A 17,649-nucleotide genomic window follows, 5' to 3' on the forward strand; every position below is an offset into this window, starting at 1 on the left:
TCTGAGACCATTAGATCTTGTAACAGGCGTGTGCGGTGTATGGAGTCAAAGCTACACAGAGATGTAAAGGCGTTATCGCCTCCATGTTGCATGTCAATTAGCAATTTATCCATACCTAGATAATAATGAAATGATGATTGATTGTCATGGAAAAATCCGATGTGGAGAAAACACACACAGATTATATATGACAAGTTGAAATCAGACTTGAGTACAACCAAATTAGGACCATTTCTAATACGTCCTTAATCATATTTCATTAAAAATGGACCAAGGTTGTTTATAGAAGTTTGACTGGGCGATTCATGAGCTACGCAAATCATGGTCTCATACATTTGTTGCAGTGTAGGGCATTTTCTAAAGATTTTACTGCATTGTCATACAATGCACTACCCATGGCCCCTGTAAAACAGTAATGTAAAGAATATCAGCATCATAAACCCTCTAGGTTTTTAAACTGCCAACGGTTGTATTGTTCTAACATTTATTTTCAAACATAACATCCCTGAACAGCAAGTTTGTTAATACTTTTTCCTGTTTACAAGTATCTAATGTAACATCTGCTCCATTCACTCCAAGGCCTTGTGTGGAAAGAGAAGTGCACCAGACATACTGTAAATTTGCCTATAAGTAATGTAAGACATTCATGTACATATTATTATCTAAAATTGTTTTATTATGTGTGTGTGTGCATGTTACCAGAAATCATCATGGCACACCTTCCACGCCTTAGCACTAAAATGCAATACAACATCTTTCCTGCTGAAGTTAACTTGGTCCAGAGCTGAAGGTTTCTACTGTAAATTCAGGGATGGGAAATCATTGTATTCCAGTTTACCAACAGGGCTGCCTATCAATATCATTCCTATAAATGTGTGCGGTCTACTGTCTAAGAGTGTTGGAGAGAAATCACTCCATAAGAATTACACTGTCCTCACACCACCGTAGCAAAGACTTGTCAATTCAAAATCAACCTCCACTCGTGTTCAGTGTAAGTTGCCACAAAGCTCTTTGTTAAAATTCACTTTTGTCAAAAAATGACATCAAATGTGTTGGCTTAGAACAAAACATCTTAGAATAGTGAAGAACTATTGCATCAGAATGTATATTGTGCTGGTGAAAACAGGTGTTATTAAACTAGTACACCACTATTACATGATTTAAGAACATCTAAGTATGTAAGACGCTATCAACGGGTGGTTTTGTGTTATTTTCAAGGTAATTCAATGGAAGAACTACAATAGGAGAATTATAACAGGGAGTTTCAATTTGCATCTGTCGTTCATCCTTATCAATAATTAGTACTGTGCTACACTAAGACAAAAAGACATGTGAGCACTACACAGACTAGGATCACAGGGTCTTCAGCTTTTTCCTGAACAAAAGTTTGGAGTCAATTTTGTGGACCAAACAAGGGAGGTCATTCCAGAGGCTGCATGCATGGGTGGCAAAATGCAGTCACTGGACCATGGTCTCACTCATCTCTCCTGGTCAGGAGGGTATGACACATGCAACAAGTCAAGGAAAAACAAAATTTAAAACAATTCAAATAACTTCCACCATAGGCCTTTTGAGTTCCCTAGTGAGTGGCGGTGGTGGCTGATGCAAATAAGAAAACAATCACTTAAATATTTTATAGCGGCCAAATCCATCAAATAAATTGTATGGCTTGTTTTAAACAAGAGCCAGAACAAAATACAGATTGATGGCAGGGTTAGTTTTTTAGTGCAAATTGGCAATGCACCACCTTCTATACGCCAAACCTTTGCACACTTTGAAAGTGGCACAAAATGGCCGCCCCCATCATTTTAGCCTCTGCTGAATTTTGAAGTCCTTTGAACCCAAAGTGCAGATCTCAGATGTGTTCTCAAACTGTATATCAGGAAGTTGCTCAGAGGAACTCCCTATTCAAGGAACACCATGCGGTAATGTTGTGTTGTCTTTCCTTCCGTTGCCTTGCATTCTCTCCACAGGGAAAGCCCACCAGCCTATGTAATGCATGCCTGCTTTGTCCTCTTTCTGCAATTGCACTCGAGAAGATCAAAAGCTTCTTTTTACCTGTTTAAATGTGAACTCTCGAACACTACTAGGAGCCTTGAGGAAACAATTTAAAGAAACAAAAAATGGGAATATTTTTGCAGATTTATTTACTTCTTGTTATTTATTGAGTATTTATCTTGTTGAATGGAAGATGTTAAAGATGCTAAGCTTTGTACAGATTTGTTTGTCAGCCCTGTTTCTTTTTGTTTCAAACCCTTGATTTTTAGCAGTGGTTTTTGTACCTTAATGATAACGTACTGTTAGACTGTTGCTGAACCTCTGTGATATAAGAAATGAACTACCACCAAGTGTCTTAAAATATATTGTATTGCCATTGTTTTTAATGCCAAGTGATAATGTAAATGTTTTGTCTTTCGAATGTGGCCTGTAAAGAAATAGAGTTGTTAGTATAATTACTACAGATATTTCAAGTGATGTAGACCACTGCTGTGAGGGTAGGTACTTTTTGTTCTCGATATGTAATAAATATTTATGAAATTTGAACTTCCAGTCCGTTGGCCTGATTGTTAAAATGTAATAAAATCTTTATTGAGAGACCAAGCTTTCATGGTTCATTAGACAGCTACATCAATAACCTAAATTTTCGACTACGATGGTGAGAAGTTACAGACTCCTGCACACTAGACCTGAAAGACCCCAAATCAGCTCCTCACGAGTAGTTGTATGGACTGATGTAACCAGAGCTTAATTTGTAAATAAAAACGTGCCGGTGCACAAAGCTCTCCTCTTAAACAATGTGGCTGCTGCAATTAAATGTGCGAACACAATACTGAGGCAGAGTAATCCTGAAGGCATCTTGGGCCTCTTCAATCCATATAAAGCCACTCCCGGCCCCTTCCGTTCACTCTGGCAGCTTTCTACTTTCTCCCTTTGTGATGCTTTTTCGTTTTTCCCTTTCCCCGTCTTCCCCATATGTGTCTTTTGCTCACAGCAAATGCTTGAGGCAGAAGAGTAAGCTCCGGCCCTCAAAAATAAGTGCTGGTGCTCAGCACCGGAAACAACAAGCACAAATTAAGCACTGGGTGTAACGAATCCTACAAAGTACATGTACTCGTTCCGGAACTCTCAGGCAATGGTACTGTGCGGAGGAGCCGCCCCTAGAGCTCAGCCCCCTCCCCCGCACCACAAGGGCTTTAGGGGCCTTTGTTACACCGCTGGTTGTATGACTGAATATCACAGTCCAAATTACCAACTTTACATACATATAGTAGAAAGCAGGGGAAAATCAGCTAAAAAATTAACATGCTCCAAAATATCGACATTACATAAGTAAGTATATGTACATCTATGTAATTAACATTATTGCTCCCTAAAAATAACATTAGATTATTTTTAAAACGTAATACATTGAACATATAACATTAGGAATATGTAAACATTAATTAAATAACTTTACAAAAATGAATTTATACAACTGCAGGTAACTTTAAAATAACCTTACATATGTAAAAATCTAATATTAATCATAAATCAAAACAAATGTTTTACTAATAAAAATAACTCTTAAATGAAAACTGTAATATTATTTGTTTTATAAAACAATTTTATTAGGTTTTAGCTTGGTTAGACTCATAAATCTACCAAGGAGCATCAAACTTAGCACAAGTCTATGGCTGACAAATTACACCATCATGCATCATATTTGTATGTACATCCTATGTTGCATATCTAGATCCTTTACATTTTCTGGCATTTAATTAACTCATTATTAGAAATTGGGTTGTTGGATGACTGGGGTATGAGCCCTGGTTAAGCAGCAACCACAGTCCTAGTCATTGTAAGTGTCAAGAAAACCCCAAATTAACCTGTGCTCACCTTTTGAGTAGCTTGCACAGAGCATTCAGACTTAACTTTGACACTGTGTGTAAAGTATTTGGGCAACACTTCAAAAAGTAAAACAATGAAAACACCCCACAAAAAAGATTCCACACTAGGTTAGAAAAATAACTCTGATCTTAATAAATAAAACATGACCAAAACGACAAAATTCCAACTGGGAGTATCTGGTCGCTCAGGACCTAGACAAAGTCAAACGTTCAGGCCGAGTGTGATGGAGTAAGGGCCAGCTACGGGAACCCATTTAGGTTCCGCTGAACCAAGGTGCCTTAAATCCTGGTTGCGGATTGTTGCGTAGATCTGAAACACAGATGCATTGTGCAGCTGAGACGATGTGTCTGTTCTGAGATGCAGCGATGCTGCAGTGCGAGGTCCTGTTGCATTGTCATTGAGGATGCTGTTTGAGGGGTCTTGCAATGTTAAGGCCGGTGTCAGGGATGCGGTGTGCATTCCTCAGCTGAGGCAATGCATCTGTTCAGGTGAGCGCAGAGGCTGCAAAGTGGAGCTGTGGTGTCATTGTCAAGGCTGCCACCAAGGAGGGATGTGAGGCGCTGGCACTGGGGGAAACAGTCCCGAAGGCAATTTGCTGGTCCCAAGATGCAGCGATGTGAGTCAGTTGTGGCTATCCTGACCCATGCAGTGGTGGCGTGCACCGGCTCCAATCCATGCACCAGCGGCAATGCATCAGTTCTGCTCTCGCAACAGATGACATGTCAGTTCCACTGGAGCAAACACCTTAGGCCCACTTCCAAGGGTCCAGGACTGGTGCAGCACTGCTTGGCAGAGCAGACTCACAGATAGTAGAGTCCAGGTGCAGGCGCAGGGTGGTTGGAAGTCTTTTATATCCCTGACACTTCAGATCAGGAGGCCAGCCAGCTATCCCTTGAAGTCACTATGTATTCGAGTGATGCAGGGCCAGTACTTCTCACCCAGGCAGGCAGCATAGTAATCCAGCAGGAGTCCAGCAAAGTGCAAGTCCAGCAGAGTTTCAGTCCGTCAGGAGCAGAGTCTTCTGGCTCCTGGCAGTGTCTTCATAGGTCCAGAATTGTACTGAGTTGGTGCTGTCAGAGGTCCATTACTTATAGCCAGTTGGGCCTTTGAAGTGGAGGAAACTTCAAAGACAAGACTTTGAAGTGCACAGAAGTCCTACCTTTCATGTCCTGACTCTAGTCTCACTACAGGTGGTTATGCAGCCCTTTTTGTTTCCCATCTTTCCAGAATAGCTCATCAAGTCATACCTAACTCCCATTGTGTGTGGGTGGCTAGAGGGAATACACAAAGCCCAGCTGTCACCCACCCCAGACAAGTGATCAGAGACAGGCAGCAGGCAACAAATGTCTAAAATAAGAACATTAACTTTCTAAATGTGCCATTTTTAGAACTGCAATTTAAAATCCGACTTTACCATAAGTTGTGATTTTAAATTGTTACTCTATAGACACCAAACTTGGAAAGCTTATCTCTACAAGATTGCAAATTACACTCATAAAATGTAAAAAGGTAATCCCAATGTTATCATATGGGAGAGACAGGCCTTGCTATAGCGAGTAATGACTTTAGGCATTTGTTTGTGCCAGAACATGACAAACTAAAAGGTACATGTCCTGCCTAATAAATACATTGCACCCTGCCCTCTTGGTTGTCCAGGGCCTACCTTTGGGTGGCATGTGTATAAAAAGAGAAGGTGTGGGCCAGGCAAAAAGGGTTATTTTGCCAGGTCGACATGGCTGTGTAAAACTGCACACACAGGCTTTACAATGGCTGACCTGAAACATGGTGAAAGGGCTACTTAAGTGGGTGGCACAGTCAGTACTGAGGCATACAAATAGCATTCAATTTACATGGCCCTGGGCACAAGTAGTGCACCCCACTAGGTACTTATAAGCAAATTAAATATGCCAAATGGGGATAAGACAATGTTACCATGTTTAGGGGAGACAGCACAAGCACTCCAGCACTGGTTAGCAGTGGTGAGGTATACTGAGTCCTAGTACCAGCACAAACGAGGTCATAAAAATGAAGGAAGTAGGCAAACAAGTTCCCCTTCTATGCCCATGATGAATTCAATTATGCTGCAATACTTTTGAATACTATCCTTTCCGCACAGACCCTACACTGGTTATGCAGACAACTACAAGCTCTATATATCAGCTTCTCCAATAAAATGTTGTGGAAAACTGGAGTATTATGTGGTGTGGGGGTTAGTCCTCATCATGTAGTACTCTTACAATACCCCAAAGATGGTCCTTGGATTCACACTAGTAAATCCTTAGCTCAATCTTGGTAGTGTGGCAAAAAGCAGTCAGACTTTACTTAGAGGAATATGTCTTTAGCATTTCAGAGCACTAACACAGACGATAAGTAATTGACAACTCAAAAGAAATCCGACACCAATTTATAAAACTTGAGCTTATTTTTATCTTAAATTAGGACACCAAAATAAACAGGATTGCATGAGTATAACTGGAGTTTTGAATTTAGATGCAAACTTAAATCACAGCTAAAATGGCATTTAAACGTTGCACTGAAGTCTATAGAGCAAATATCACTGGTTGCAAAACAGTACTTAAAGAATGAGTTATGTGGAATCTTTACAGGGTTAAGGATGTGCAGGACCAGACTATGACAGTCAGTTCAGTTTTACCTGGCCTGTTGCGTCCGGGTGCATAGTTGTCCTGGCTGTCTGTGGTGCTGACCGGAACTCACAGTGGTGCTGGCTTTACTGCCTACACAACGGTGATGACAAAGGGGTGCAAAATCTCAGCTAGGGAGGGTTGCAGATGTCAGATGTCAGTTGTCAGTTGTCAGATGCAGGTTGCACGATGTGCTCTGCAGCTGCAGCATCAAGTGTAGGGGTTAGTTTCCGGACTGGCAACCAACAAGCCTTGGAAGAAAAGCTTTAGGAGCTTTGTGGGGCCTGAGGGAGGGACGTAGCGGCCTGAATCTTGAGGACAGGCAACACTACAACTCCCACAAGACGTTTGACCACTAGCTTTCGGCGATCCCACGGCGGGCTCGGCAGCAGGTAAATCTCCAGATCCTGCAAGCGTCCAATGGAGATTGAGTGTGTTTCTGGCTTCTACAGGGGTGCCTCTGATCGGGAGTGCTGAGTTTCAGCCGAGGACGAGGGTCGTACATGCTGTTCCCAGTCTGTTGCCTCAGGGACAGAGTATCCTTCTTTTGCTTCGTTACAGTGGGAAATGTCCAGTTGTCGGTGATGCAAGGCTCCTCTTGGTCTTTCTTTGAAGACAGTACTCAAATCTGAGGTTCTAGTGTCAGGGGTGTCCCTTAAATCCTGGATTTAAGGGAGTTAGGGGTGTGGAGGCTAGTGGTCAATGGGCAGCTAGGTCCTACAGCTAATCCGCCCCTGAGGGGAACACATCCAATGGGGTAGGTCACATTTTGCTACCCAGAAACCTCTATTCTGCCACTCCTAAGATGGCAGGAATTAAAATTAAGTGGACAGACCGGGCTGCTTATCCGAGAGGTTCGGTCAACCTGCTAGGCAAGCAGTAGGGCAGCACAGTAATCCAGCAGGAGTCCAGCACTTTCCTGCATACCTAATTTCCCACCTGACCATTAACAAATGTGCCTGCTGCAGAGGGGGCTGTTTCCTCTTCTGGGGGACAGCACAGGTTGCTATCAGGGGCAGTAAAGCCTTTGAAGCTCACTGCCATAATGTGCCTATTCACTAGCCTAACTGGGGAAGGGTGATGTGACCGCCTTCCTGCCTCAGTCTTTGTCTCTGACTCCTGGGAGTGTCCACACTACCTGGCAGGAGATCAGAACCCAGTCTTGGCAGCAGCAAGTCCTGGAAAAAATGTGGACTGACCAGCCAGAGTACAAAGAAGGTGGGCAAACAGGTGGGGAACATCTAGGGTGCCACCTGGGTGCATGCCAGCCATCCCTCGACTCCAGATTTATGCTGGGGGAGAGAAAGCACATTCCTTGACACCAAACTCGACATATATAGGTGGTACCATAATGGAGCTAGCAACCCAGGTCTGCCCAGGCTTAAGTCCCATGTTATCATATTGGCTGGCCAGCACTTATAGCGTACTTTAATGGAAAAGAAACTATAGAGACATATAAGCTTGTGCTTACATGCCTGCACCTTAAACAGAATGCACACTGTCTCCTGGACTGCAGAGGCCTTCCTTAGGGGTGTCTGACACATATGTAAGGTAGTGTATGGGGCTGGGCATCTCATGGTGAGGGCACAGTCGAACTCGAGCAGTTTGCACTGCTCTTGCAGTCTGCAATGGCTGACCTGACCTGCTATCATTAGTTTGTTTAAGTCACCCCAGGTGGCACAAACTCGTGGTGCAGCCCTGGGGACCCCTTTACCACCTATGCCCTGGGTTCCCCTGGTACCATATGCTAGGGATTTATAAGAGGGTAAAGTGCATGCCAATTGGGGATACCAATTCACGTTTATCAATTTAGGGAAGAGACACTTGCATTGGGACCTGGTTAAGCAAGTACCAGTCACTGTCAGAGTCGAAAAGCCAGCATCTAATAGTCCAAATGGGGCAAAAAGTGAGGGGCATCTGCAAAGATCCCAGTTTTCTTACACATGCAATGATCCATTACACTTACCCAGACCTCCAGGTTTGCTGGTTCACAGTTTCTCAAGACCTCTGCACCATTATGTTTCACCATCATAAGCTCCATGATGATCATACTCAATTTGTGCCTGCCTCTGTCTAGATTTGAGGTGTTGTGTAACAAGGTGTGTTTGAAGTCCAAATCAAGCTGCCTATTTGCTATTTCTGTGAGTGTGCTGAGTTCACTCTCTCAAAATCCATGTTGGTAGGGACAGGACCACACTGTATGCAGAAAATACCCGGGTTTGTTTTTGCATCTGAGGCAGCTAAGGGAGTCTAAGCTGCTGAATCGCTACAACCTGTAGGATATCACATTGTCCCTGTGGAGGACTTTAAGTTGGATTACCCTGAATTGTGTAGCAACCTCACTAAGTGCTGTTTTGGCTTCTTCCAATTTCTCATCTTGAAAGGTCTCCAATATCTTATTCCTATAACAACCTAATTTCTTCAATGTCTCTGGTGTGTTCATCACTAATGATTTACATAGCTTGAAAAATTTCTTCCCACCCAAATCGCCCATCAGGAGCTTGGCCTCCATGGGCTAAAATCTGGCAGTTCTGTGCAGAGTTTTATGCATGAGCTTTGAATCATAAATATGCCTGGTGTAGCGGAAGTGGCAACACACATCATTTAACCTTAATGACATCACAGTACGTGACATCATATGACCTTTGACCTTGAATCTTTCCAGGGATTGATATTACATGATCTTAACCCTGAGGATTTCATAATAATTGACATCACTGGTGTTCCATAATAACTGCAGGATTAATATAAAAATTAAACCCAGACAAATGTATGTTTTAGATACCACCTCGATTATGGTGCTGACAAGATCTTTGAAAGTGGTGGGAAATACTACTTACCTTTAATTGCAGCAAGCAAAGCAGATGAGCCAGACCTCCTCTAGGGTTCTCAAATTCGGAAAATGTTTTTAATGTTGGGTCAAATCGTGCATTTTAAAGCTAATTTTTCACATAAATTAGCTAGAACATCATAGGTTCTGAAAGGGCACACATTAAAAATTCATGTCCTTTCAAGGTGTGCAAAACCAATTGACCCAATGTTTTGATAGCGTGCTATTGGTCAACATATCTCAGAAATTACCTTCATTGAGCCAGGGTCAGAATTCTGTCATGCCACTCCTGCCCCTTATACCACCCCATCACATACTTCTGTCCAAAATCACAAACATGCCAGTGCCAAAAGTCTGCTGTTAATGTCATTAGTACGGCATAAAGAAACGGTGAACCCTATGTCAGCCAGCATGTCAGGACCAGCATTTTGTCATGGTTGCCCCACCCCCATATTCCACGTTTTGACTTCTTATGCCAGGTATTACCTCCAATGTGCTAGCACCTGTAGTTTGGCATGGGTGCCCCCATGCCAATAATTTTCTCAAGTAAACCAGTGCCAACATTTTTCCAAGAATGCATGTACTGTATGCCAAGAATTACCTCTAGTATGCCAGTACCACTGTTTCATCACAGGTGCCTGTCATGACAGGGATCACTTTCACTACACCAGCACAAATATTTTGACATGAGTGGTTCTCTAGGACAAGAATTTCTGTGCTTATGAGTAGGCCAATCACAGATGCACAAACAAAAAACAACATTCTAAGTCTCACTCACACACATTTACTCATTCACACTCATCACTCATTCACTTTCACTCCCATTCCTTCCCCCTCACTTGTGCACTCATTCATTATCACTCTTTTGCACTCTTATTCTCACTCATTTGTGCTCACTCTCACTCATTCCCACCCTGATTCATTCTTATTTACACTCTCTCCTTCCCCCAGACCCTCATTTTATCTCACTTTCACTTATTCTATCTCGATCAATCAATCAATCAATCAGTGCTTGTAAAGCGCAGCTACTCACCCATTAGGGTCTCAAGGCACTGGGTTGGGGGGGAGTGTAGCGTATACCAGTGAGGTGGTTTAAAAAAGCCATGTCTTCAGTTCCTTCATGAAGCTGGTGAGGGATGTGGATGGGTAGGGCGTTCCAGGTGGTGGCCACGAGGTAGTAGAAGAAGCGTCCTCCTGTTCTGGTTTTCCTGGTGCGGGGTACTTCTGCAGGAGAGAGCTGGGCTGAGCGTAGGGCACTGTGGGATACGTGGAAGTTTAGTCGCTGGTTCAGGTAGGCTGGTCTGATGTTGTGGAGGGCTTTGTGTGCGTGGGAGAGGATCTTGAAAGTGATTCTTTTCTCTATGGGGAGCCAATGTAGTGTACATAGGTGTTGTGAAATGAGGCAGTGTCGGGTTAGCTCGAGGACTAGTCTGGCGGCGGCATTCTGGATGTTTTGCAATTTGCGGGAGAGTTTTTTGTTGATTCCGGCATAGAGTGCATTGCCGTAGTGCAGTCTGCTGGTGCTGAGGGCGTGTATGACTGTCTTTCTGTGTTTGAGGGGGATCCATTTGAAGGTCTTGCGTAGGAGGCAGGTGGAGGTGACTGAGTTGATTTGATGGTTCATGCTGAGGTCAGGGTCCAGGATGATTCCGAGGTTGCGGGCTTGGCTGGGGTGTGTGGGGGATTTTCGGAGGATGAGTGGCCATCAGCAGCCGGTCCATGCATTGGGTTGAGGGCCCATGATGAGTACTTCTGTCTTATTTGTGTTGAGTTGAAGGCAGCTGTTTCACATCCAGTTTGTGACTGCTTTCATGCCTTCGTGGAAGTTGTGCCTGGCCTTGTCTTGTCTGGTTCGTTGGAGCGGGAGAGGATGAGTTGGGTGTCGTCGGCGTAGGAGATGATGTTTATTTCGTAGCTTCTGATGAGGGTGGCTAACGGGCCATGTAGACCTTGAACAGCGTGGAGCTGAGAGAGGATCCCTGGGGGCACTCCGCAGGTGGTGCATCCTGCTGGAGATGAAGGATTGGATCCAGTCGAGGGCCTTGTCTCTGATGCCGGCTTTTGGAGTCTTCTTATCAGGGTGTGATGGGAGTCTGTGTCGAAAGCCGCCGAGAGGTCTAGTAAGATGAGTGCCGCCGTCTCTCCCTTGTCCAGTAGAGAGCGGATGTCGTCTGTTGCGGCCAGGAGGGCTGTTTCAGTGCTGTGGTTTGACCTGAATCGGATTGGGAGATGTCAAGGATGTTTTGGTCTTCTATAAACGTGATGAGTTGGCTGTTGACTGATTTTTCATTTACTTTTGCTGGGAATGGAAGTAGGGAGATGGGCCTGTCGTTTTTGAGGTCGGTGGGGTCTGCCAAGGGTTACTTGAGGACGGCGTTGATCTTGGCATGTTTCCAGTCGTCGGGAAAGGTGGCGGCAGCTAGTGAGCGGTTGATGGTGAGGCGGAGCTTGGGGGCGAGAGTGTCTGCAGCTCTGTTGAAGATGTGATGGGGGCATGGGTCCCTGGGGGTCCCAGAGTGTATGGACTTCATTGTTTTCAGAGTATCTTCGGTAGGGAGGGGTGTCCAGGGGGAGATTGTTGGTTTGTTGGTGTTAGGGTTTGGTAGAGGGGGGTTCTGCACGTAGGTTGTCCTTGTTGAAACTGTCCTAGATGGTCTTGGTTTTGTGGTGGAAGTAATGTTGAGTCTGTCGCAGAGGTCCTGTGAGGGTGGTATGTCTGTTGTTTCACTGTTGGGTTGGGCGAACTCCTTGATGATGCTGAAGAGTTCCTTGCTGTTGTGTGCTCACACATACAAACACAAATGCTCACACATACCCAAGTTTTCTTTCCCAGAAACACACTCTCATCCCCAAACACATGTTCGGCCTACATTTAAAGTTACCACAGCTTCCAGCAATAGTCCATTTTTAATAAAAAATGGTCAAAAAGGATCATGATGCCCAAAAGGACAAGGCACTCCTATCTTCTTGGCACTGAGTGTGACACTCTCAGGCCAGACAAAATGGACTGGAAGCCAAAAGCAGCCCTGGCAAATGATGTCATACCACTCTCCACACTACTCTGGCTGACAGAGTACAGTGAGATATCCCAACAACTACAAAGGAAGGGTAGGCAGAGTTCTCACCAAAGAAACTTTGGAAAGAAAATGTGGAAAATAGTGCATAATAACACACATCCTTCAAAGAATGCTATTTCCATCTCCCTTCTGATCCTTCCTCTTAGCTCTCTCTTCTTTTTCCCTAAATCCTCACATCATTTCCCGTCTCATAACATGTTTATGAATTTGACTCAACTTTCATTTTTTCTTCTCTCCTAAATACTCTCATGCTGAGTTTTTACCACAACCTTCTTCCTTTCCTCCTCCTTCTTCTCTCTCAGTATCCATGTCATTGCTCCAATCTCTTATTTTCATCATTTTCTCTGCTTTGTAATGCTCTAGTCATCATCCCTTCTCTCTCTTGCTCATAGTTGCTCTTCTTCCAGCCTTTCTCTCCTCTCTTGGGATACCTCCCCTCTACCTTCCTCTCTTCGCAACCCTCCTCATCTCCATTTTTCATCTTTCCACCTCTTTGCCTCCATTTCACTTTCTATTCCTGTCTACCATTTCTTCTTTCTGTCTTATAAACCATTAAAACACAAGCCAGACAGAGGTAATGCTGGTGAGACCTGCACGTGAGTAAGGAACAGTGGAGCTGATGTCTGCCAGAATGACCAGGCTAAACAGTGGTTGCTCCTAATTCACATGGAAGGAACTGTGCTAGGAAGATTGAAGGGTAGATCTGTAGACAACATAAAACCAGTATATAATGGCAATGGATTGTGAGGTGGGCCATGTCTATTGCATATGGTGAGTAGCAAGCAGGAAAACACAAGGTAAACTTTACACGCTAAATTACAACACCAACTTAAAATGAACAAACACCAGCAGATGCCAACAAAAGCAATTGCCATTAGGAACAAGTTTTGGAATGTGACTATAATCAAATGGATATTCCTCAGCAGTTCAGTAGCTATCAACATTCATATACCAGCATTCTACATTGAACATGTGTGAGTTAAAATGCAGAAACTGTTGAGACTGAGGATATAAAGAATAGACCATAACACCTGCTTTGTATATAGATTTAGAAGACACCACCTTTATTGTCTGTGTTTGATTTAATTCCTGGAGGACTTAAAATGTATTATGCTTCCTAAAGCATGTGCTGTGGATGAACAGGTGGTATCTGAGAGTCTCAGGAATGGCTTTTGCTGCACCTGTCAACAATGCTGATATAATGGGGTAGTATTTGTATTTGTCTACAATGGTGCTATATTTTCAATAGACATACATTAGACTTGTTTCACATTACTCCTGTCACTTTATTTAATTTGTTGCTAGCTACAACTGACATCTTTGTTAGTGTTTGAAGGGGCAGCAAGACTAATTCTTAGCAGTGTTTAATCATTCAGGGGACAGTGTCTAAACGTATTAGCAATTATGCAATATTGTGACGAGATTGTGCCTTCACCTTTGTGCATTATTTCTGCTGCCTGCAATAGTGTAGGAACATCTTAGAATGTTCATACGTTTAACTGGCTAGTGTATGCATTGTCAGCAATGCTGTGTTATTACTGGGTATAATAATATAGATAATTAACTACACTTATAAATATGGGTTTTAGGCAGCATACACAGTAGTAAACTTGGGGGCGTGGCTTGACACCGATGGAGTAGCACGTAAGCGACAAAGCTCTTGGCTAAACCCGCCATCCACCCTAATCCTGTAACCGGTTCTGCACGGCTTCCTGGCTGCCAGCAGTGTGAGTCTCCAGTTGAGCCCAAAGCAGTGGGGGAATTTTTGTTGATATTGCCCCCCCACCTGAGCGGAGTTAGCCACTTAGGCCGATAACGGAGCCCCAACCCTTGGTGCACAAGATGGCAGTGCCCTACGTGCTGCACCTCTGCTGCTTGTCACACCTGCGGCTGAGTAGCAAGATGTGATATCAGCACAACGGACAGGGGGAATCAAGGTGGGCCACCCCCCCCAGTCAGCCCTACCCCCTGACTAGTTGAGGTGCCCGGAGGTGGCCCTGCCCCCAGGGCATACTAGAAGGGATCTGGGTCCAGACATGAGACAGTGGCCTCGGGCCCTTACCGGGAGAACTGGGTGCTGCCACTGCCCATAGATGCAGCGGAGAACTGCTACCTGAGACAGATCTCACCAGAGCAGACATAGTGACCTGAGGGGTGAGGAGCTGTGGGACAGGACTGTGCATGAGTAGCAGGCGCAAAAGAGCGGCGCCGGTGATTGAGATGAGGCAAGTGTTGCCCAGCTTCCACAAAATGTTGGAGGGTAACTGGGGCCAGCTCCTTGTGGGGTCCTGAGCTCTGAGAAATATCCTGGAATCACAAAGTGGTTATTGCAGTCCCGCCTCCCGCTCCCCTCTTCCTTCTACACTGCGTGGGCCGGCTCCGTCCATGGGCCCCTTACGCCTAGTGCCCAGCGCAAGCGCAATGGTGCTCTTATTTGACGTACTCCCTCTACCCCTTTGGCAGTGACATTGGTGCCTCTTTGCTTGTGACCAACAGTGCCTCTGTGGGCTGGAGGTGGAGGATGCAGTTGTGCCGGAGTGGGTCAGATATCAGAGGACTCATAACGCCACATGTGAACTTTCCATACCCTGGCCAAACTGGTCATGCCCTGGGCAAACTTGCTGGCATATCTTAGTGAAGGGCTGCCATAGAATGGTGACACATGAACCACATGTCACAGCCTTTTGACAGCAGAGACTTCACACAGTAGAATCCGGCACTAGATAGAGCGCGTGGCCACGTCCCCTATGGATTGAAGTGCCCACACATCGTCGTGGTGCTTCTGAATTGGTTAGTGGGAGAACACTGGAATGAGTTGGGGATAGGCCTGGAGACTGCCCTTCCTGGGTCTCCTGACCAGCTAGATACACCCCATTTCTGCTCCTCATCCCTTCACACATCTTCGCAATTGGCAAAGCCGCTAGAAAGAAGGAAGCTGCATGGACTGGTCCACAAACTGATGAATTGCTGTCCAATAACTACTCCAGACACCAAAATGGTTCGACCTTGGACACCATCCTACAGGTTATTACTGCCTCCAGTGAAGCCCTAGAATTTAAAATGGACACAATGGTGACAGATCTAGGTTCATTATGGGACAATCACCGGACACTAACAGACAGGCTCACCACCACTAAATGGACCCTTGAAGACATAGCCCCTGGATTGTTGCAAATGTGGGAGCGTGTGTCCACCATGGAGGTGAAGGTAAAGACATTAGAGGCCCGTGCGGAAGATGCAGAAAACAGAGTTTGAAGGAGTAATATACAGATTATAGGGCTTCCCAGAACAGGTGGAGGGTCCAGGTGAAAACATGACTGATTTCCTCGAACAGTTGCTCTGGGACAATGCGCTTCAAAAGGACTATTTTCATACTATGCGTTGGAGCATGCACACCGAGTACCTCCCAGAATTCCTCCGTACCCAGACTGCCCCGACCAGTAATACCATTAGTCACTAAGTTGCTGCATTTCAAAGACCGGGACCATATCCTCCCGCAAGCAAGACTGCAGGGAGATATAATGGTGGACAATTACCATGTATGATGTTCCCAGACTTTACACATGAGGTCCAAAAACAGAAGGCTTCCTTTGCAGATGCTAAAAAGAAGCTGAGAAATATAAGGATCAAATATCTCATGGTTTTCCCTGCTAAGCTCAGAGCCACATATAATGATGTGGTACACTTTTCCACGCCCCCTCCGCAGCTATGGGATTGGATCAAAAAGCTTCCTCGACAGTGGGGGCGGGGAAACTGGAAACCCCCCGAAGAAATCCACAAACCGACCACGAAGGGGCTTGTGCCAGATAGCTGGTGTAGCTCCGTCCCGTGCCTAGGCATTACAAGAGCACCAGGAGGTGGTGGAAATAGTGGCAGCTCTTAGTGGCACAAGATCAGGTCCCGCCAATGATTTAGATAATCCTACAGTGAGGGACATAGACTCCGATTGCAGCATGATCTCTTCCTTTGACTGCACAGGCTCGTCCCTGATGGTCACCTCTGGCACATCTGATTAAATCATCTAAATGGGCACCACTCCCCAGGTGGATAGCATAATAGGCAGACTGCGAGAACTTGCAACATGACTATCTACTCACTGTGGGCAGGAGACTGGGGGTGGCCCTCCGTTAGATGTCTAAAGTATGGCATGCAGAAGATTATGCAACCTGATATGTTGTACCAGATCTAGCCAGATGATCTGTATCCAACTTAATCAGAAGCAACAGGGGCACCTGAGTAACTGAACTGGTGTCCTTTTACTTTATCAACATTCTGGATGGTGTGATGTGATGCCGGGAGGAGCATAATGGAGTTAATTCCCTCCCCACTTCGTATTTGTGCATTGTAAGAATGTGTGAATGTTGCAGGTTTGCTTAACAGTTTGGATGGGGAGATTTTAGTTCCTTGTCCTGGGGTTTGGGGGGGTTGGACAGTTTTTTTTTGTTCCTAGGAAGTTGTACTGGACAGCATTTGCTGGCTTACAACCATTCCACCACGTACACACTACCTCTGTGAAAGCACAGGGGTCTTGGGCGCACTAGCTTGATCCGTTCATTTTTTACATCAGATCAGCACAATGGCAGCTTCCCTATTATATAGCTTTGTCAGCTGGAATGTCAGGGGGCTTAACAGTATGAGGAAATGCTATAAGGTCTACCCATACCTAAGAAAGAGAGGGGTACAGGTGTCTTTAATTAAGGAGATTCACCTTACAGCCCCAGAGCGTGACGCCATTAGGAAAAGGTGGTGGTTAGTCTATGCCACAAAATACTCAGGGGCATATTTATACTCCGTCTGCGCCGATTGTGCATCAAAATTTTTGACGCACAATCAGCTCAAACGTTGCCCCGTATTTAAACTTTGACGCCCGAGCCCGCGGACGACAAAATTCCGCCGTGTGCGGCATTTTCTGGATGCGGCAACCCGCCTTGCATTAATTATATGCAAGGTAGGCGTTCCCGTCCAAAAAATGGCTTAAAGGGCCGTGCGTCATATTTATGCTTTCGGGCAAAAATGACGCACGGCTGGGAGGCGGAGCCAGAAAATGACACACAGCCCGATTTGCATCAAAAATTAATGCCTGGGTCAGGGCAGGCATTAAAATGGGGCAAACACACCTGTATTTAATCAGAACACACAGAACAAACAGCAGAGCAGCAGAGCAGCAACAGGGAGCCATGGAGGTGATTCTAATCCAGCATGCACGCAGACG

Source organism: Pleurodeles waltl, chromosome 6 (assembly GCF_031143425.1).
Source record: "Pleurodeles waltl isolate 20211129_DDA chromosome 6, aPleWal1.hap1.20221129, whole genome shotgun sequence".
In the NCBI taxonomy this organism is placed as follows: Eukaryota; Metazoa; Chordata; class Amphibia; order Caudata; family Salamandridae; genus Pleurodeles; species Pleurodeles waltl.